General features: G+C 42.1%; 1 non-coding gene across 1 annotated transcript; it reads right to left on the bottom strand.

The window, feature by feature from the left end:
- Positions 1-20097: 20097 nt before the first annotated feature.
- Positions 20098-20261, bottom strand: LOC141007783 (U1 spliceosomal RNA). Its single transcript, XR_012180042.1, has one exon. It is a non-coding gene; the product is annotated as a U1 spliceosomal RNA (small nuclear RNA).
- Between the last annotated feature and the right edge of the window lie 1625 nt (positions 20262-21886).

The raw sequence follows: 21886 nt of genomic DNA, 5'->3' as shown, positions 1-21886 counted from the left end.
TCTTGTTCTTTATCCAAGGTATCAAGATAAAAAAATCACAAAAGGGCAAACTTGCATCTGTGTGTGACATGCTTACACATAAAGTACCTCAACATGGACAAGACTACAGAGCTGATGTGTCAAAATGTGTCACCATTTTGTCATGGTGTGAAAATGGTGCCATGTTTTTTTTTTTTTGCGCTTCCGGGTCACTGCTCGTGCGGGGCAACCGGTTAGCTCGTAGAGTAGTTGATTTGTACGGTTTTGTATATTTTGTGTAATATTCGTGAGTATTTTTAGTTTGTCTGTGGACGTACATGTTGTCTGCCATGCTAGACACCAACCGGCTGGGTAAACGGCGTCTGGCTGCCTTTTTTCCTTTCTTTTAAACTTTCTCATTGCATTTCCCAATTCCCCTCCCCCTCTATTGCATTTTCACATTTGCACATTTGCAGTAACTTGCTCCTACTTCTTCATGCACAACCCAACCTAGTTCAATGCTACTTTGCACCTCATGTTAATACTGTAAATATTTTTTTAGTTTATTTAGTCTATTTTATTCTATCTTTATTTGATTCGTATAAATCTTACTGATTACAAGTACAAGTACTGACTTGTTTTAACATGCTGACTTGTTTTGTGTCTGTGTACTTAACGTGCTGACTTGTTTGTGTCTGTGTACAACTACTCCACGTGCCTTAAATTTGCCCCCGGGGACAAATAAAGTATTTTGAATTGAATTGAACTGAACTGAACTGAACTGATGTTTGGATTGACTGAAAATACACAGAATCCATCAAGCAGATCAGTGGGGTGGACAGAATGAGTGAAGCTGTGAATGACTCTGAGCTGTCTCTTCAGCCTGCCTTGAAGTGTATGACAGGTATGACATTCCTCTTTGAACAGAGCGTTTATGAAGAAAAAAAATGAGAGCATCTCTGTGTTACGGAGCGAATCTATTCATAAGACAACACTGATCATTGAATGAAAATATAATCACTTTGAGTTAGGAGCAAAAACTGCTGTTTGAGCTCTGACAGGAAATCTGTTAAAGATGAAATGTTGCCTTTATTGTTTTCTGAGCCAACAGTGGTGGAGTGAGGCTGTCTGAGGGGCAGGGCTTAAAAAATCTAAAGGTCACCAGCTTCAAGCGGTGGGGTGGCCAGCCCGCATAAAGTTGTGATGCAAACTGTTCCAAACCCTAAGATGTAAACTATATCTACGGCATCTCTCAGGGGACTAGTAACTATTTAACCATTTAGAGGCACAGCATGTAGGGCAGCCTGGTGGGCGCCTTATGTTGTATCTACTGTAGGGGCATTCAAGAGGACACTTTTTACTCAGTGAAGAGAGGGACTTAACACTTTGTACATATAAGCTAAAAGTTTAAGCGTGATTCTTAAGTGCTGACTGCAGTGTTCAAAGATAAGGACTACAGTCATTGTACAGTCTACCTACACTGCCCTTCCTCAACCACTGAGCAGCACACAGCAGGCCTCCAAAGAAGACGTGTCAGGACTACGTTACATCAACCATCACAGTTTCATGCCATCCTTGTCATGATTAAGAGCCTACCATATTTTGTATCTAACATCATATTTGCTTAATATATTGTAACATACAAGAAAAAAGCTTGATGATAAGTTTAATGGTTCATTATTAATTAATTGATGTTATTATAATAACTGATTCAATTTTATGGGAGAGCTAAGATACTTGAGTTATACTTATGTGGGCTGTAGAAATATATGCTTTTTGGGTCATTATACACTGAACAAAAATATAAACGCAACACTTTTGTTTTTGCTCCCATTTTTCATGAGCTGAACTTTTTATTATATATATAACTTTTTTTATATACACAAAAGATCCATTTCTCTCAAATATTGTTCACAAATCTGTCTAAATCTGTGTTAGTGAGCACTTCTCCTTTGCCGAGATAATCCATCCCACCTCACAGGTGCGGCATATCAGGATGCTGATTAGACAGCATGAATATTGCACAGGTGTGCCTTAGGCTGGCCACAATAAAAGGCCACTCTGAAATATGCAGTTTTGCTTTATTGGGGGGGTCTGGGGGGGTCAGAAAACCAGTCAGTATCTGGTGTGACCACCATTTGCCCACCAGAGCTGTTGCCCATGAATTGAATGTTAATTTCTCTACCATAAGCCGTCTCCAAAGGCGTTTCAGACAATTTGGCAGTACATCCAACCGGTCTCACAACCGCAGACCACGTGTAACCACACCAGCCCAGGACCTCCACATCCAGCATGTTCACCTCCAAGATCGTCTGAGACCAGCCACCCGGACAGCTGCTGCAACAATCGGTTTGCATAACCAAAGAATTTCTGCACAAACTGTCAGAAACCGTCTCAGGGAAGCTCATCTGCATGCTCGTCGTCCTCATCGGGGTCTCGACCTGACTGCAGTTCGTCGTCATAACCGACTTGAGTGGGCAAATGCTCACATTCGATGGCGTCTGGCACGTTGGAGAGGTGTTCTCTTCACGTGTGTGGTGTCGTGTGGGTGAGCGGTTTGCTGATGCCAACGTTGTGGATCGAGTGGCCCATGGTGGCGGTGGGGTTATGGTATTGGCAGGCGTATGTTATTTACAACGAACACAGGTGCATTTTATTGATGGCATTGTGAATGCACAGAGATACCGTGACAAGATCCTGAGGCCCATTGTTGTGCCATTCATCCACGACCATCACCTCGTGTTGCAGCATGATAATGCACGGCCCCATGTTGCAAGGATCTGTACACAATTCCTGGAAGCTGAAGACATCCCAGTTCTTGCATGACCAGCATACTCACCGGACATGTCACCCATTGAGCATGTTTGGGATGCTCTGGATCGGCGTATACGACAGCGTGTTCCAGTTCCTGCCAATATGCAAAAACAAAAGTGTTGCATTTATATTTTTGTTCAGTGTAGATAAAAAATATTACCTTAGTTGAAGAAAGTTATATTAACAGTTTTCAGTGATACCTGTGGAGCTCCTACAAAATGTTTGCATGTTCTAATATGACACAGTGTTTCTGTTCTTCTTCAACAGACTAAAATAAATCTAAAAACACCAAAACAGTCAATCAATTGGAGTGCAGGCAGAAAAGTATATAAAAAGAGCATATTTACAGTAATTAAATACTACTACTACTACTACTACTACGTGTATTATATATAATACTTACTGTAAATTTAGCAAATGATTAAAAATCCCACAGCTCAAAGTTATAACAGTAAAATCTTTGAGTTAAAGGAACATCAGAACACACTTAAATCATCATTTGCACAATATTTATTTGATTGAAGATGTCAAACATGGTCAGATTTGTGAATTAACCATGAAGGATGAGAATATTGTTGGATCATGGTGGTTACATGACCAGCACACACAATAAAGCCTTCAAAGCTCAACATTTTAGTGGCAAAGGACAAATACTGTTGAAATCCTAAAACAAGTATTGATTTATATAATTGATATGTAATTTTTCAGGAGTAGTCAGTTGTAGATGAGTGGTGGAGGAAGTAGTCAGATCCTTCATTTATGTACAAATACATAACAAGTTATTACAAGTAAAAGTTCTGCATTCAAAACCTTAATGAAGTTAATGTATAATCAGCTGAAGGTACTTCACGTTTCAAAAGTAAAGCACAGGTTCTGCTGTCAAATGACTTGTGTGTGTGTTTAAAGCCTTAAAACAGTCTTTAAATTCTCAACAACTGACTGACAAACATGAATTTTTTTAAATTTTGCGATTTTTTTATTTGCTTTTATTGCATGCTATTTTTTGTTATGCCGACTTAATGATGGTATTATTTTTGTTGCTGATGGTGTTCCAGTAGGCCTTGCAGACCAGGATCAGGAACAGGTACCCAGCCCAAGCTCTCTAAGAAGACGAGGAACAACTCCCCGTGAACCTTAGAACAACCTTGAAAGGACAGGGGAAGAAACCTCTGGAAAGGCAATTCAAAGAGAGATCCCCTCTCCTCGGATGGCTGGGTGTGTATGCGCATTTGTGCTTGTATATTTGCGCGGACCAGGGTCAGTTTTACACTCAAGAAGTAGTCCTTCATACAGCCTGCTCATGGCTCAGATCTGGCAAACAGGAGTGGACTGTCCAAGTGCCATCATTCCAGGTGGTATGTGGGCTGGATGAACATATATGGTGTAGGCCAGATCTGGGCTGCAACAATTTTGCTATCTGAGTCATGCTGATGTTCTCATTTTTATGCAGCCTGAACGAATTTCACTTTTTTTTAATTCATTGAAGAATTTCTTCTTCACTGAAAGTAGGTTAACCGGAGCACCCGGAGAAATCCCATAGAAGCTCAGGGAAAACCCCAGATAACAAAAATGGAGCGGAAACTTGGGCCAGTTCCAGTTTTTTGACTGTGTTGCTATCTCGGTAGAATGGAGGGAGCTGGGGGTAACAAGATAGTTGCAGGATGACTTGGTTGTGTATGATGTAGGCTGGAAAATTGTCCTCAGGATCTCTTGAATAAACCTTTGAATCTTTTCCACACAGAAGGTTTTTTCGGCTTCTCCTTTTCCTCCGCTGGGATGCGGACCCTCTCTGCCACATCATTCAATCTTGTCTCCTGAGTTTTCTCCTCAACCTCCAGGCGGTGTTGAATGGCATTGAAGGACTGGATGAGATTGGCCCCCTCGTCCTGCCACTCCAGCTGACAACTCTCCAACTCACTCTCTGTCTGGCTGAGTGCAGCCTTCAGTACGTTGCTTTCCTCTTTCATCTGGGACATGCACTTGTCGAGGTCATTCTGGCTTTCTTTTTGCTGCTGAAGAGCCTCCTCAAGCTGCTGTACTTTAGAGAGTGCATCAGCTTCAGTCATCTCCTTCTCTAACAGCTGAAACTCCAGGTCCTTGATGGTGTCCTTCCTCTCCATCTCAACCTCATCATGGACAGCCTTGTTTCTTGTGTTTCCTTTAACACCTGCATCTGAGTTTCTAAAGCCTCATTCTCGCTCTGAAGCTTGGCGATGCACTCTGCATTTCTGTTTGTGAGCTGCTGAAAATCTAACTCAGAGATGCAGAGCATGGTCTGCTCTGTCTTACTGGTCCCAGGCTGCTGAACCTGGAGCCCAGGCACGGGAATTGTGGCCTGCTTGGGTGAAGCCCTGACCCCATTATAGGACTTGATCTTGCCAGCATGGTTTTGTTTTGCATGCTGGGGGTTGTAGGGGCATGGTGCTGTCCGAAGTGTTCTGTTTTGGACTGGGCCCCTTTTAAAATCAGTGTCCTTAACCCCACCTGAATGTATCTCAGGGTTGCAGTATGATGGTGGTTTCCTCTGGACAGGGCCCGGACGCGCTTGCTGCAGTACAGGTATTTTGCTCTTCTGTTGAACATCCTCAGGTTGCCTTTTGAGAATGCGATATTTGGGCACAGTAACAGACTTCTTGGCGCTAAAAGACTGCTGATGTTCGGCAGTCTGTGGAGGTTCCCTCCTTGACATAGCAGCCTCGTGCTGCTTGTAGAGTGCATAAATCCTTAAGCCACCCATCTCTCTGTTCGTTTGTTGCCCTCTCAGTAGTGGAAACTTGACTATTTATGTAGGCTCTGTCGATCTCTCTGTGTCTGTTCACTTGAATAGCCTGACTGAGATTGTGGGAAGTTTATAAGACAAGCTCCTAGGGCTGTACGATTTATCGTTTTCTGATCGAAATTAAGATGTCAGACAACGCGATCATGTGATCGCCAAAACTGCGGTTTTTGCAGTGCTCCTGACTGACCCAGGATCTGTTGTGTCAACTATTTTACACATACATGCCGTCTCCCTACCATCCTGCCAAGCTCACCAATCAGAAGCGGCATGCTACTTGTGGACAGGTCACACTAACCAATCAGTATTAACCTGCTCCTTAACGTGTTCTGAAATGGCTTCAGCTGGACCAGAAGCGGAGTTAGGGGATTTAATCCCCAAGAAAAACAGCACGTCGGTCATTTGGGAGTATTTCGGGTTTGAGGCTGCAGACGTGCACCAGAAACAGGTACTGTGCAAAACCTGTCACGCTAAAGTTGCAACATCCAGCGGAAACACAACCAATTTATACCGGCACTTGAAAAATCACCACAGGCATTTGCATGACAAGTGCATGACGAAAAAGTCTGGTGAAAAGTCCAGTGAAAATGATACTCAGGCCCACTGTAGCAAACAGACTACAATTACAGCATCTTTTGCCAGTGTAACTCCATATATAAATATCTAATACATAATATCCGTTAATAAATACATTTGGAAGCAATTTTTAACTTTAGTTTTCATCCTTGCATTAGAGTAATAGCATTTAATGTTTTAATGTTAGCCTACTGTACATTGTGAATATTGCACTGAAGCTTGATTTGAAGGAAATCGTGAATCAAATCGAAATCGCAATATTTGCCAGAAAAATCGCAATTAGATCTTTTCCTAAAATCGTTCAGCCTACAAGCTCCTATAATGTGTTCTTTGATGGATCAAAGGCAATATTCTAGAATGTGTCTGCATGGAAATAAAAAAAACATTCCATTGTATTTCTGTTAAGTATCCATTCTTATTACCATGGAAACCATGTGGAAACACTCTTGCTTCAAGATGGCCGCTTGAGTGGACATTCATAATAAACCAATTCAGCGTGACGTTGTGGTAACAACAACAGCTACATCCGGATAGAAAACTGGCTGTTGATTTGCATTGTGCAGATATGTGAAATTGGCAAACTTGTTTAATTGTGTTGTCATTTTCAGCCATAATTGTAACATTTAAAGATGTAGGAACACATGTCCATCGCCTCTGCATTACACTGAGGCCCTGTTTTTCTTGTTAACTCTGTTCATCTGGATGAAGGCCCTCCACAGGAAGAAGGCGCCATCTTATCTCCTGGCAGAGAGGACAGTGTTTTTCTTTGTTCATAAATACTTCAGATGAGGACACTCTTAATTAATTTACAACCCAAAGCCTTTGAATGAACTTTCTCTCCCTTCCAAACAGATAAATTCTTCCCACAGGTCAGTCTGAGTGGGCATGAGATTACCCCCTCTGCCTGTTCACCAGGAATGACGAACTAACTGGTCATCAGAAGGTGTCAATACAGAGTCTTTACACGTGTAAATTAAGTAACATGTCTAATGGCTCTCTCCCCCTTTGTCTTTGTCTTTCTTTCTACCTATGTCTCTCTCCTCCTCTCTAACTTCTAATTCACACATTAGAGGGAGAGGACACTGGAAACCTTTTTCCCACTTGTTATTGTGATACTCCCGTCTGTTATTTACGACACATCTGGTCTCACTATCTGTGGGACATTCCACCCAAATGGTCTCTGTGTTCCTCCAGATTTCAGACCATTTCTAATTAACCATTAAGTCAGGATCTCACCCTCTTAATTCCAAAATATTAAGAGTCAGTAAAAGAAGTTCATAAAACTGATCTTTTTCCCGTTTCTCTACGATTAAGATTGACTGAGATCAAGTTTTAATGTTTAATCTGTACTGTGTTCGGTGGAACCACAGCACCTCCTGATGGTGAGTCCTGGTACAGTTGGACAGGGCCGCCCCTGGCCAAATTGGGGCCCTAAGCAGAATTTTATTTTGAGCCCCCCCCCCCCCCATTACAAAATGACTGTATCATGAAAGGCCATTTAGGTTTACAACCTTTATTAGTAGGAACAAATCAAATGAACAGCCTCTTTCAACAATGGAACAAGCCTTTTACAGATGCAGGCTGCTTCAGTAGACATGGTGCTTGATGGCCCTTGTGACGTACTGGGCGCTGGCTCCGTGTCACCCTTAGTAACAAACTTAAGCATTGACCCTGTTATGACAAGAAATCCATCATACAAGCAGATTATTAAGATTTGTTTTGGTCTTAATGGTAAATTACACAATGAAATTAATGTAAACACTAGCCTCACAAAGATTAAAATTAATGCAAATAATAATTATATTCATTATGATTTGATTTTATTATACTATTTTAATCCCACAAGGCAGCGCCCAATGAGCATTGTTAGGGGTCGGTGCCTTGCTCAAGGGTACCTCGGCAATGCCCAGGATGTGAACTAGTATTCTCCATTACTAGTTCATATCATACTTTTTTTTTTTTTTTTGTCCGAGCGGGACTTGAACCGGCCACATCTGAGCCCCCAAGCCAAGTCCCTACGGACTGAGCTATTGCCGCTATTTGATACCTCTATATTTAAATATTTTTATATACTTATTTTTACATTTTGTACTTAGGTTCTATATTCCTATACTGCTGTTTGCTGCTGCAACGCTTTAAATTTCTCCATTGTGGGTCAAATAAAGGATTATCTTAAATTCACCAAGAGATGGCGACATTTTACCTCCATAAAAATAGCCCAAAACTTCTATTGATAGCATAGATTGATAGGCTATAAACCTGAGCCAACATACGACCACCAACTGGTCAATTAACCACTCCTTTTTCAACAGAGGTGAATGTATATGCAGTTAACAAGACATTCAATAAATGATAATCAGGGCCGCTGGAAAATTTAATCTCCAGTCCAGAATTATCCTCTCTTCTGTCTCATGATTAGCAGGCTAGCAGCTGGGGTGTTCCTCCTCTTGTTTTGACTTTGTCTTTCTTTTGCTTTCTCCCGATTCATATTGCCGTTTGGAGGCCATCTCTCCACCTGCATCCAACTGCCTGTCGGCGCATCTGACCGCTGATTGGTCAGATGCTGCGTGCTGTCAATCATTGCGCCAACGTGTGCGGTGTCAGATTACTCTTTTTTTTTTTTTCTCTCCTGCCTCGGGCTGACTTGGTGCTCTACGCGCGCCTCACGGCAGCGATGCGCATCCTTTGCGCATTTGCAGAGAATGTGTCCCCTTGCGCAAAATGGGGCCCCCCATGGATCGTGGGGCCCTACGCACAGCGCGTGTTCTGCGTGTAGGGAGGGGCGGCGCTGCAGTTGGACGAGAAATATTCTGTTTAATATGTTTATGGTTATAACCAGTAAATGTCTCTGATATGTCTTTGTTTAACAAGTATTAAGCTAGAACTAGGAGAAATATGTATAAGTGATTTTAATCACGTCATAATCCTTTTCATGATAGACAAAGTACATCTATTGAGCCATGGTGAGATTCTGTGAGAAGGTGAAGCACGGTTTTGAAACGTTTAAAACTATAAGTTTAGTTTAGTGAGTTTCTGTGAATTTTCACAACTCCACTAAATCTTGGAGACAAAAGCCGGCAAGCCCCGCCCACGACACGCCTGCCATTTGGAGATAATAAGACAGGGAGACATCACGTCTCTCAAGTCAGTTTTTAGTCCAGTTTGAGTTTTTTTAGTTTTCAGTCATTGTTTAGTTTTAAGTTTTCTTTTGTTTTAAGTTTTTCTTTTGTAACTTATTTTTGAAGCTCTTTACTTTACTTTGAAACACGCTCCAAGACAGCGATCTCAGCAGAAGTGCTCACGCGTTGATTTTTCTCACTTTTATATTTCTCGCAGTATTGATTAGCTTCTTTTATTAAGTTTGTACCAGAACGAAGTTCTGTTTTAATTTGTTTTATACAGTTAAGTATCGTAACCTGCTTTTGAAGAAGTGAACTTAATTTAGATTATCTTGCATTAACTAACAACGGAAGATCCGCCTGATCAACGTATCATCCTCAGTTATTTTATTCAAGAAGTTAAATTTAGTTTACAAAGTCAGAGCCTGAGAACCACTCGAAGAAACGAAGAAGAACATCCTTATCACAATCATCATCACGACACTACACCAACTTGCTGTGCCCGAGACCGTGCAAGCGGTTTCCAACGAAAGACAGACTCTTTGACAAGCCCCCAGCGCTCGCTAGCGGTACCATCCCGCTGAGCATTGAGCCAAGATCTGCACCGGATCGGTACGGGACCAGCTGCCCTCTTCCTAAGACAGCGGACCGAGGTGCCCAACCGACTGACACTGGACGAGCTGACCCTCGGCCATTGGACCGGGACTGCCAGCTAGAGCCGCAAATCACGTGAGGAAGTCCGCCGCTGCGGACTCCGCAACTCTGCTAAGAAAGTAGGCTCTCCATCACTCACAACAGCTGGATTCACACATGATACATGAGATGGTGTCTATGGCTCTGATTCTGATGTTTTAGCTTAAGAGAAATTCGGTTAGGGTCTTGTTAGTATTAAAAATTACTCCCGTAATATTTAAATGCTTCAACCTAACTCGTGATCTCACCATCAGCCCATATTCCACTAGTAACCCATTACTTAGTTATTCCATATTTCCTGTTACCTGTTGTTATTCATTTAAATTGCCATTTCATTTATTTAATCTGAATTATTTAGTCAATAAACATATTTAACCGTATGTCGTTGTCTGTGCAGGTTTGTTTTTAATGTGGAGAACCGATGGATATGTGTAGAATTCACTACTTCATTTATGAGATTGAATAGATTGATCTGAAATTGATTAGAATTGATACAAGTTAAACTTGTCCAGTCGAATTTGATTAATTACCTCCGGATTATTCAAATAGACAAAACAACGGAGGTGGTGCCCCATTAACGAGTGTTTTATTAATCGCCAGTGATTAATAAATTACATTTATTATTAGTGTATCTCCTACAAAGATATATAGTAAAACACTTTGGCCCAACCTTTCTAACATTTCGTTGGCTGACCTTTCTGTGCTTATTTAATTAACTTTAGTGACTAGTTATTTTCAGATTATTTTTCATACCATTCTGTGCAGTGAAAACCATCGTATGTCCCGATGTGTTGATTTTGAATGTTTTTATGATAAAATGAAGTATGAAGTGTTCCCTTATGGGCTGAGAAGATTTTTCTCCTTAAGATAATAAACTCTTTATAAAATCCAGCTGGAAACTGCATCGTCAAAAAGATTAAATTAAGCTGTTTGTCTGACACCATGAAAAGTACTTTAAGTACTTTAAGGAGATATGTGGTTCTCACAGGACAGTTGTGCAGCAAACATGATGATGTTATAGATTAACAGTGGGCCTATATAAAGTAGTTGAAATGAGCTCAATCCTAAACATCTACAGCAGTAAAAGGCAACATACACATTAATGAAGAATTAATATGAATTAGTTATAATAGTAAAACACTGGCAGGGACCATGTTACTGCATTATAAGCGCTTTAACTTAAAGTAGGCTCTTTAATTTTGCTGATAATATTTACATGACTCTTACCTGCAGTTGAGTACTTTTACAGTTTGGTATTAATAGGATAATTCTACTTAAGTAAAAAATCTGAATACTTTTTCCACAACTGATAATAAGTTAGGTAAAAATGAAATTAATGGAATGACAGAATAACAGCGATATGATGTTGGTCTGTCTTTTCTCTTTTTTCTGAATTGTTTTTAACTGCAAAACAGTTTATTCCATCGTCACCTTCTACCTCTAAATGGCAGCTTGTGAATCGCTTTAATTGACTAAAATTTCTACATTAACTAAAGTTTCCCATTAATCCACCAAAACAAACTTCCGCCTGATACTGTGAAGCTAAATGGGTCTGTGAGCGTGCCTGTTGTTTGAGTCACGATGTTACGATGGTCAGAGATGAACGTTCTTTCGACGATCATTCATTGTGCCAACCCTAGTATATACTTATTCTAGAGGGCACCTTATCATGTTGTATCTACTGTAGGGGCATTCAAGAGGGCACTTTTTACTCAGTGAAGAGAGGGACTTAATGCTTTGTACATATAAGCTAAAAGTTTAAGTGTGATTCTTAAGTGCTGACTGCAGTGTTGAAAGATAAGGACTACAGTCATGTCTACCCACAGTGCCCTTCCTCAAGCACTGAATCAGCCAATAGCAGGCCTGAAAAGTAGACATGTCAGGGCTGCATTACATCAATCTTCACAGTTTCATACACACCTTGTCAGGATTAAGAGCACCTGCCACTCATTGTGTCTGACATGATCTTTGTTTTCAATTATTGTAACATGCAAGAAAAAATCTTAATGATTAGTTTAATTGTTCATTATTGGTTAATACTACTACTACTACTAATAATAATAATAATAATAATAATAATAATGACAATAACTATTATTATTATTATTATTATTCATATATAATTCATTAATATAAAAGCTAAGGTATTTTACTTATGTGGGCTTTAGAAATATATGCTTTTTGGGTCATTATAGAAAAAAATCTTATATCAGTTGAAGGAAGTTATATTAACAGTTCTCAGTGATACCTGTGGGGCTCCTACAAAATGTTTGTGTGTTCGTATAAGACAGTTAATTTTTTCTATTTTTCTACAACAGAGGACTAAAACCTATTCTCTCATTCAGCCTGAACTGTCCGTTTCTGTCTTCACAGTCTTGACTTCTGATCATCGATGCAAAGATGTGTTGATAACTTCCTGTGTGTAAGTGTGTGAGAAGCGTCCAACACCCAGCAGCACAGAAGAAGAAGCAGATGATAATAACAACGTCCTCTGTGCCGGTCGGGCCAGGACACTCCTCATTGTCTGGACTGGTGGCTGAAGAGGGTGGTGTCGGGGGTTGAAGGGCAGGGGCAGGGGGCTGGTGATGTACTCACTGGGTCTTTACACAGTGCTTTGGTGCCTGGAAGCAAGTAGTGTGCAGAGAGTGGCTCAGTGGTCTGCTGGGTCTTCATGGGAGGATTGGTGAGTTGACGTCCACTCTCAGCTGCTCTAGGAACACCAAACACAGAGTCGTCCTGCCCCGAAACACAAACACAGCTCATGAATCATTTGGACATTTACATTGTTGGTAGCTTAATTGTTTCATTTGTGTAAATATTATAAACAATGGAATAATACTTTCAGTTTATCAACACTATGTCACTGCTGGTACTTAGAGTCTCAGTGAGGGGACTCGTCCTGGTCATCCATCCTTCTTGTGGCGGTACTGGCTGTAAATTCCTTACAGGCCAGCCCAACCTACATAAAAATAAACAAAAACATGTAAAACCAGGGGAATGCCCAATGTTCACTACTAGGACAATAAACCAATAAATAAATGCCTCTTTTGGATATAATGAGCAAAAAAACAAAAACACTGCTACAAGTCCCTCTACACGGTTCCTCCTGCCCAATTTCACCCATAGGTGCGGCAGCACCTGCACAATCGGAATGAACTCCAGCAGGAACTGACAATGAAATGACATTTTTTACTGGGGAAACAAATAATTTGTGTGCTTGAGAGGGGCCTACAACAGGTGCTACAGTTTCTTTCACAACCACCTCCTCTCGCTTTTGTAGGGAATTGATCTGAGAGGTGAGTGCGCACTGTTGACGGACAAGTGATTACAGAGTAGCCTGCACTGAGCCTAACTGCTGTTGCAAGGTGTGTACCTCAGTCACAAGAAGTTGTAACTCCTTGCGTTCGGTGACAACAGAATTTATAGCATCAGCAAAAATGGCTAAATCAGTGTCAGACTGTTCCGGGGTGGAAGAAGCTACAAAACCAGGGATGAAGGCGGGAGTGATAAAAGGGGGTGTGTATCCACAGGATACTGAGGCTCTAGTGGAGCATCCACCCATCCCTCCTCATCATCTTCCTCTTCCTCATTCAGGACATGTACCTCAAGTTCAGTGAGGGAAGGTTTGAATGCTGACAATGTTATGTCAGGGGCTTCCAAAGACATGATGGAGGGATAAAACACTAAAAACACACAAAATACACTCACATATGATTGTTAGACGTATGTCAGAAGATTGGGACACGATACTAAATCTCTTTATAATCAAGATTTATGCTTGTGTGACGGGTCCCTTCGTGGTTGCCATTTATGTGGCGGTACTGGCTGTAAATTCCTTACAGGCCAGCCCAACCTACATAAAAATATACACAAAAAAAAAAACAAACAACAAACACTTTTGGATATAATGAACAAATGCCTCTTTTGGATATAATAAACAATTGCCTCTTCCCGCTATAATAAATAAATGTGTTCCTACAAGCCCCAGGGAAATAAAATGGTAAACTGAAGGTGTAAAGGGGCTTGGGTTTAAAGGGGTTGTCGTCACACCCTGATTGGCTGGGAGGGAAATGCCCCAAGCTGCTTCCACTCCTCAAATCAGTCAGGCTCCACACCTGTGCACAGGTGGTCTGAATCCCCTGCAATCAGTCATGAGGAAAATCAGCCCAAACAAAGAAAAATAGCAAGTCAAACAATTGGACTGCTACATTCTCATCTGGTCTGTCTCCTCTATGTCGTCATGGAACTCCCGGATGTCTCACATCGTCGCATCTTGCAGGCAGGTTGGTGCAGCTTGTAAAATAGAAAAAAGAAAAGTATTATATTAGTATGAATAACAGAATGAGTGACATAAACAATCTTTGAATTACTGGTAATTGAGATTAAGACCTTTTTACTTACCTTTGTCTGGTAGAACTTCTACACCTTCTAAAGAATAATAATACTCAACAGTGTAACAGTTAGATTAACACTCACTGAACTGTGAAAAAAGTCACACTAAAGGTTAAAACACTCATGTTTATTTTCATTATCTGTCACCTTACCTCCGATCTCCACCTTCTAAAGAAAAATACATAACAAAATAACAGAGTAAGATTTACAGGAGAAATCGTCGAGTGAAAGTTTGTTTTCAGCCAATCTGTGTTTTTCCAACAAACCTAATAACATGCAGTGAACTGTCCAGCTTCAAATGAATAAAGTTACACTGATCATAATCAGTAGTGGTCCAGTAGATTTCCAGTAGGTCTCTTTCAAGTGCTTTAGTTCTCCAACAGAGAGTAGTCTTTCACAGTTCACACAAATCATTAATAGGCAACAGAAGATTACGATGTAGGACAGGGAGGATTCGATCTCCAGTTTCTGGCTGAATTCTGTACACGGGTCCATCTCCAGTTCTTTCAACAACACGATGAATCCACTTTTCCAAGTAAGCATGAAGTTTGCCTGGGCCACCCCTTTCTGACAAGCACCCAATCTCCAGGCTGCAGCACAATGCCCTTAACATGCTGGTCGTAGTGTTTCTTCTCCTTAGCTGAGCTTTTCCACTGTTCTCTGAGGCGATTTTGTATGCCTCCTGCATGCAAGAAGCCCATTTCTGTGCATACGCTTGTCTGGACTGCGGCTTTTGTTCAGGTGTCAAGTCAAAAAGCAAATCAACCGTCAAACGTGGTGCTCTTCCATAAAGGAGAAAGAACGGTGAATAGCCTGTGCTCTCCTTCTTGTACTGTTGATCGTGTGGACTATGTGGGGTAGGTGGTCCTTCCATTTAGCCTTTTTCTCCTCTTGAAGAGTTCGCAGCATCTGTAGAAGTGTCCTGTTCAGGCGCTCAATAGGATTCCCCTGCAGGTGATAGGGGGTGGTTCAAGAGTGGGTAATGCCGGACAGCTGGTGGAGTCTCTGGAAAAGGCTGTTCTCGAACTCCCGGCCCTGGTCATAATGTAGTTTTCCAGGTTACCCGAAGCGTGGAATAAAATCTGAAAAGATCTTTTCAGCTGCTGTTCTGCCTGACTTGTTCTTGGTCGCTTATGCTTGTGCAAAGTGAGTAAAGTGATCTACTAGGACTAAAATGTACTGGTAGCCACCTTTACTCTGTTCAAGGTGGAGATAGTCAACAGAGATGAGCTCTAAGGGGGCACTGGTTGTTATCAAGCACATTGGTGCTCGCTCTGGGATACAAGGCTGTTTATGTGTAAGACACTGGCAATGGTGGATTGAATCAATTTCCTGTTGCATAAAAGGAAAATAAAACCTTTCTCTCGCCAAGTGAATGACTTTGTCAGTGCCGACATGCCCCATGCCATCGTGCAGGTGTTTCAGCACAGTCAACTTCAGCTAACTGGGGAGGACCAACTGCTTCCATTGGCCCCTCTGCCTGTACAGTATTCCTTTGTCAAGTATGAGTCTGTTCCATTCATGTATTAGTCTGCGTGTCTCTCATCCCATTTGTCTCTTGTCTTTTTCATTAGGATTCTATCCTCTTTTTTTCAGGTTTATCACCTCACAGATGGAAGTATCTTCTCTTTGAGCAGCTCTAACACTTTCTGGAGTGATAACTGGGATGCCTTCCTGAAATGTTTCATCTACAGCAGGGTGGAGCTGCAATGCAGCCACCCATGGCACATCCCTAGCCCCATTCACACTGCCCTTAGAGTGCGGTGATCCTGCGCCAATTCTCCGCATCCTCCTCTGTGTGAAGGTTTCAGATGCGGCGAGGGGTGAAATTTCGCTTCGGCTCTGATGCGCCTCCGGAGGTAGTATCAGAGGTGCAGCAGAGGCGAACCGGCGTCTGTGTGAATGGATAAGCTGGCGGTGCTGAGCAAGGGCGTGTCAATCTGATGGTGTTCACTGTATGATAACTAAACAGATCCATCACTCATCAAATAAAAGAGAAATGACCCGCAAAGCAACGTTACATGACCAAACAACAGTAATGTAGTAACTGGCAGTGTCTTTAGCAACTTATATGAGGAAAAAAAATACCGCATATACATGGAGAAGTGCCTGCCCTCCTGTCTGTCCTACTGACTCTTCGTCACATTTCCGCCCGAAAAACAGCGTATGTCCCCGGCAAAACACTTTAACTCACCAAGTGTTTGTCTCCTTCACTATTGTGTTGTTGTAGTTACTGTCTTGAAAAAAATCACGACGATGGTCAGCGCTCCCAACTAAGACTTCAGTGAACTTTCCCCAACTTTTCCCCGCGAGTGAGAGAGTCAGACAGCGTCCTCTTTACTGATGGCGATTATGTAATTATGTAATTTAGAGCGAAAAACTTAACTTTGTCTCTTTCCAGGATGTATGATGGGTCAGGATCTCAATCACCACACGTTATAACAGCATCCATATAATTATAAACAGTCAGACACCGGGGGAAACACGTTGAAAAAAAACACACAGACGTCATCATCATCATGACATGTACCGTCACGCCTCTTTTGGATCCGCAGCCCCGGCTTGCTGTATGAATTGACACACTGGTGCGGCTTTACGCTGGAGCTGCTTGGTTCTGTGTGAACAAACAAAGGCGGAGAATTGGCGAACCTCCGCTGCAGAGATAATGCAGAGTCTCTGTGTGAAAAGGGCTACTGTTTCTCATGGCTCTGTCCCCCTGCCGGATGGCAGAGACAACATCTGGGGGCATTGTTTCAGTGTACTCTTTCAGGTGATCATGAAGTTGCATTGGATATCTTGAAAGGGTGTCAGCATCTGTGTTTGACTTGCCTGGCCAATACCTGATGGTGAAAAGTTGGCTAACTCGCCCACCCACCGATGTTCAACTGCATTCAACTTGGTGGTGCTCAAAACGTAAACTAGGGGATTATTATCTATGTATACAGTAAAGGTGGGTGCCTAATAGAGATAATCCCCAAATTTATCACAGATTGCCCACTTTAAAGCATGGAACTCAGCCTGCCAGAATGGAGGTGGTAGTACTTCTCTGCAGGTGAGAGTGTCCTGGAACCAAAAGCAATGACACAGAGCTCGTTTCCCTGTTGTTGATAGAGCACTGCCCCCAGACCTTCATTTGATGCATAAATGTGAAGGACGAAGGGCAAATTAAAGTCTGGGTAAGCCAGGATAGGTGGACTGGTTAGCACATCAACAAGACGTGACACTAGAGCACTGTGTTCTGGTGTCCACTTGACAGGTGCTTTGGATGAAAGCTGGCCACTATTGGAGCCCTTTAGCGTGGTCTTGTTAGGTCTGGATGGGGTAGCTCCTAGGTTAGAGTCACTTGGAATTTCTATGAGCTCAAACAGTGGCCAGGCTAGCCTCGAAAAGTTCTATATGAAGGTCCTAATAATAGCCTAGAAACCCTAAAGGTGCGTTCACACCGGACCTTTTATTTTTGTCGCTGGCGACAAGTTTACATATTAAGTCAATGCAAACGAGCGACTGAGCAATTAATCGCTCAGGCGAAAAATCGCTGGGGCTCCGAGCGACCGAGCGAAAAAATCGCTCAATAGCTCGAGATGAGAAATCCCAAGTCTCTGGCCGTCAGTCACTTGTCGCTCAGCGCTGATTGGCTGCCGTAATCTATGTGTAACTATGACAACTACTGAAACCATGGAAACGTAATACAACTCCACCGGTCCGGAAGAGCAAAGCCGGCTTTACGTTGACTTCTGGATAAAGACTATTTTCTGGATACAGAGACATGACAGTGGACCTGGACAGGCTTATTGTCCTTGTGTCGTCCCACAGAATCCTGTGGGACCACACAATCAATGATTACAAAAAAAAGCACACACAGAAACTTGTGTGGAGGGAGATCAGCGTACAGATGGGGGTTAATGGTAAGTTGTTTTTTTTTAATGTTAGTTAATGTTAGCGCCTGTTAATGTTGAGTAACGTTAGTTAATGATAACGTTAGACATTCAAAAGAAACAAACAATAAGCAAAAATAGTAATTTAAATAAGCAAGTAAGCAAACAAACAATATACACCATTCATACATAAGATATTGTGCAACAATAGCAATCTTAATATTATATAGGCAGCAGCAGCAACCAACGAAGTTGACACTGGTTGGTTGAACACAATGGAAAAGTTTTGTGTTGGGACAGTGGTTGTTTATGGTTTGTTTTTGTATCTGCTGTTTTTTTAATGGACAGACAGATACTGTATATAAATACATGTGTTGCAGTAGTTTCAGAAAAGCACTGTTTGTTTCCCACAGTGTGCCAGAGAGACATGTAGGAAGCACTCCTGCTCCTGACCTGGGTACCTTACCTGCCCCCCTTACCATTTCACAGATGAGGTACATACTTGCTTAATTAGTGTGTGCACAGATGTGTGTACATACATATACTGTGTAGACCGTATATATGGCTGTAGTGTCACAAAAACACTGTGCCCATTTCATACAGCATAATGGAAACAAGTAATCTGTTCTCCGGCTCTTTGTCGCTGGTGCATGGAGAGATGCCACCCCCAACCACGCTTCCATCCTCAAGGTATGTACATGCATAATTTGTGTTTGTGCATAGGTATATGTATGTACGTACTGTATATATATGGCTTCCCATACATGTGTCACAAAAGTACTGTGCTCATTTCAAACAGCATGGCTGACAGTGGGAGCCAGTACTCCAGCTCTCTCGCTTGTGCTTTTTACCCACCTCAGCCCACCCCTCCACCCTCAAGGTATGTGCCTGCATAATTTGTGTGTATATACATGTGTGTTAACATGTTTGTATGTAGCTGAAGTTTTACAAAAGTGCTGTCAATTTCACACAGTGATACCTGTAGCGACGGCAGTGGGCGAAGCACCCCCAGTCCCACAGTGAGACCCCCCACATCCAATCCTCCTGGTGCGTATGTACATGTTTTGTGTGTGTATGTATGTGTAGTATGCAACAAGCACACACACACACACAGATGTTGAATCTTGGAAAGAAGCTTTTACCAGTACATACAGTAGCGATCATGTTCCAGTATTCCTATGATGTTCCAGCAATAGCTATAACGTAGCGATGGCCAAAACATACTGTATGTGTCTAGAGGTGTCAGTTTTCCAAATCCTCAGTTCATTTTGATGTAATCTCTGATATTTGATTTTTATGTACCACATTAAGCACAAATTGTCAAATTCAAATTATTTATTTTTAAGGTAAACAATAGGTAAAACAATAACTTGCTTTACCAGTCCACTGAGGTGCCTGCCATCTAGTGACTGTCTTTGGTAACAGCACGCACACTACTCATGCAATAAAAGAGAAATAACAACACAAAGAAACAAAGCAAAATAAATACACACACACAGCATAGCTTACAAACTTTGGTCTTCTTGTCAACAACGCAAACATTGTCAACCTAACTCACCGGGATTTCAAAATATTCCCACACCAGTGATTTCACAGAACCAGGAGGCGGTTAATTTATTTTTTTATTTTTTTTTATTTTTTTTATTTTAATTTTAAAATCCCTTCTAATCCCACAACGGGGAAATTCTCTTTTTCACTCACATTACACACACATGCACACACACTCACACAGTGTATAGAGGAGATGAGTGAAGAGGCTGCCACATGCACGGCACCCAACGAGCAGTGTTAGGGGTCGGTGCCTTGCTCAAGGGCACCTCGGCAAAGCCCAGGATGTGAACTAGCATTCTCCATTACTAGTCCACATCACACTAAAAAAATAAATTAAAAAAAACAGGGGAGAGCGCGAACGCAGTCCCCCACTACCACAAATTATGCAGTCGAGATTCCCACATTTGGGGAATTCGCAGGGGTCAGCACAACCGGAGTGCAATGGCTGAGCCTCGCCCTGGGTGAACCACCTTCTTGATCATGGTATCTCCCCTGCCAGGTAAGTATAAAGCTTGGATGTTGCATATACGTATGTTCCCAAATCAAATATGGTGTTTACTTTACATACAGGGAGAAAGAGACTGATGAAGTGCAACAACACAGTGGAAGTGGAAAGTACATCAACAGGCAGACCACTCCACCCTCCCGGTATGCACACTGGGCTACAGCAATTTTGTAGAAAACAAATTAATGTGGAACAAACTGGACAACTACAAGATGTTTAAATATTGTTGTAGTTTCACTATCATATGGTGTTTTCAATTCATACAGGTAGGAAGAAGAGAAAGGCCAGTGATGACAATGATGCAATGATTCAGCAGCTACTGCTGGATCTGCTGAAGAGGCAGGCCTCATCTCCACCTCCACAGCCAACGGAGATTCAGATCTTCCTGCAATCCCTCGAACCTCTCCTGCAGAGAGTACCGCCTGAACATATTGAACATTTTAAATTTGAGTTGTACAGCTTTGCCTTTCATAAATTGAACTCTTACCAAAAATTGTAAGAATAGGCGGTACTCTCTGCAGGAGATGATGCAGGGATTGCAGGAAGATTTAGATTTCTGTCAACTATAGTAGTAAAGAATCATCCCTAATGTTCCCTTTGATCTTTGTAAATAGCACTGTTAATTAAATGTTTGTCAAAATAATCTTTATTTACTTGCACAAGTTTCATTTGGCGGTATGGTACTGTTCTGGGACCCCCTGCTCTTCCACGCGCTTGCGTGGAAAGCCTGAGGCAGGAAGAGCACACCTTCCTGCCCTTCATGAGCCGTCATGAATGGCATAAGCAGGGAGCGCAGCAGCAAAGAAAAACCCAGACAGAGCAGAGCAACCAACAAGATACAATGGTAAGGTTCATAACAGATGACGGGAGGAGCTGGGGTGGAGGTGGGTTGCAAAAAAGCCAGCAGAGGAAGCAGCAAGTGAGGTCGGGCTAGAGCAGTTTAAATAGCGCGCTCTGAATGCAATTTCCCAATAGGAAGCGGGCATGGGGAGTCAGCTGAGCCATCAGCTGATCTGCTCAGTGTTGACAGCTACGCTGTTGATGCTGATTTAGAGCTTGACGTCGTGGCCTGCCAGAACTAACGCTACGCTTGATGAGACAAAAAAAAAGAAAAAAGTTAATTAATGTATTGTATTTATTATGTATAGATTTTATTGTGTGTATGTATTGTGTTAATTAATATATTGATTTTGCTGTTGCGTGATAGTATTATTGCTGGAGTTATGCTAAATATAAGGATGGAGTTACTCGTAAAAGAGCCATCTTGGTGTACATTTGCACTGCACACAATATTGTAGGAATTATACTCGTTAGGTTTGTGTGGGTGGCTCTTAAAAGAGCCGTTTAGAGGGTGTGCACATATATGCTACACTGTGTGTTGCCAGGGGACTTTTCCTTCTTCAGAGAAGTAGGCTGTGAAGGCCTCCCTGACCCCGAGGGCATCCATCCCACTGTTGTTGGCACCGACTCTTCTCAGATCTGGCAGGGGGTCCACCTCTCCAAGCATGATGCTCCCAGCCTGGGTTGGGGTTGTGCTCTGGATGTAATTGTGGAGGAGACAGGTAGCCTTCACACAGATGTCAGCAACCTCTGGACGAATCTCAATGACACACCTGTACATTCTCCA

Source organism: Pagrus major, chromosome 13 (assembly GCF_040436345.1).
Source record: "Pagrus major chromosome 13, Pma_NU_1.0".
Classification (NCBI taxonomy): Eukaryota; Metazoa; Chordata; class Actinopteri; order Spariformes; family Sparidae; genus Pagrus; species Pagrus major.
The sequence above is the reverse complement of the archived record's forward strand: the minus strand, read 5'-3'. Positions and strand labels throughout refer to the sequence as shown.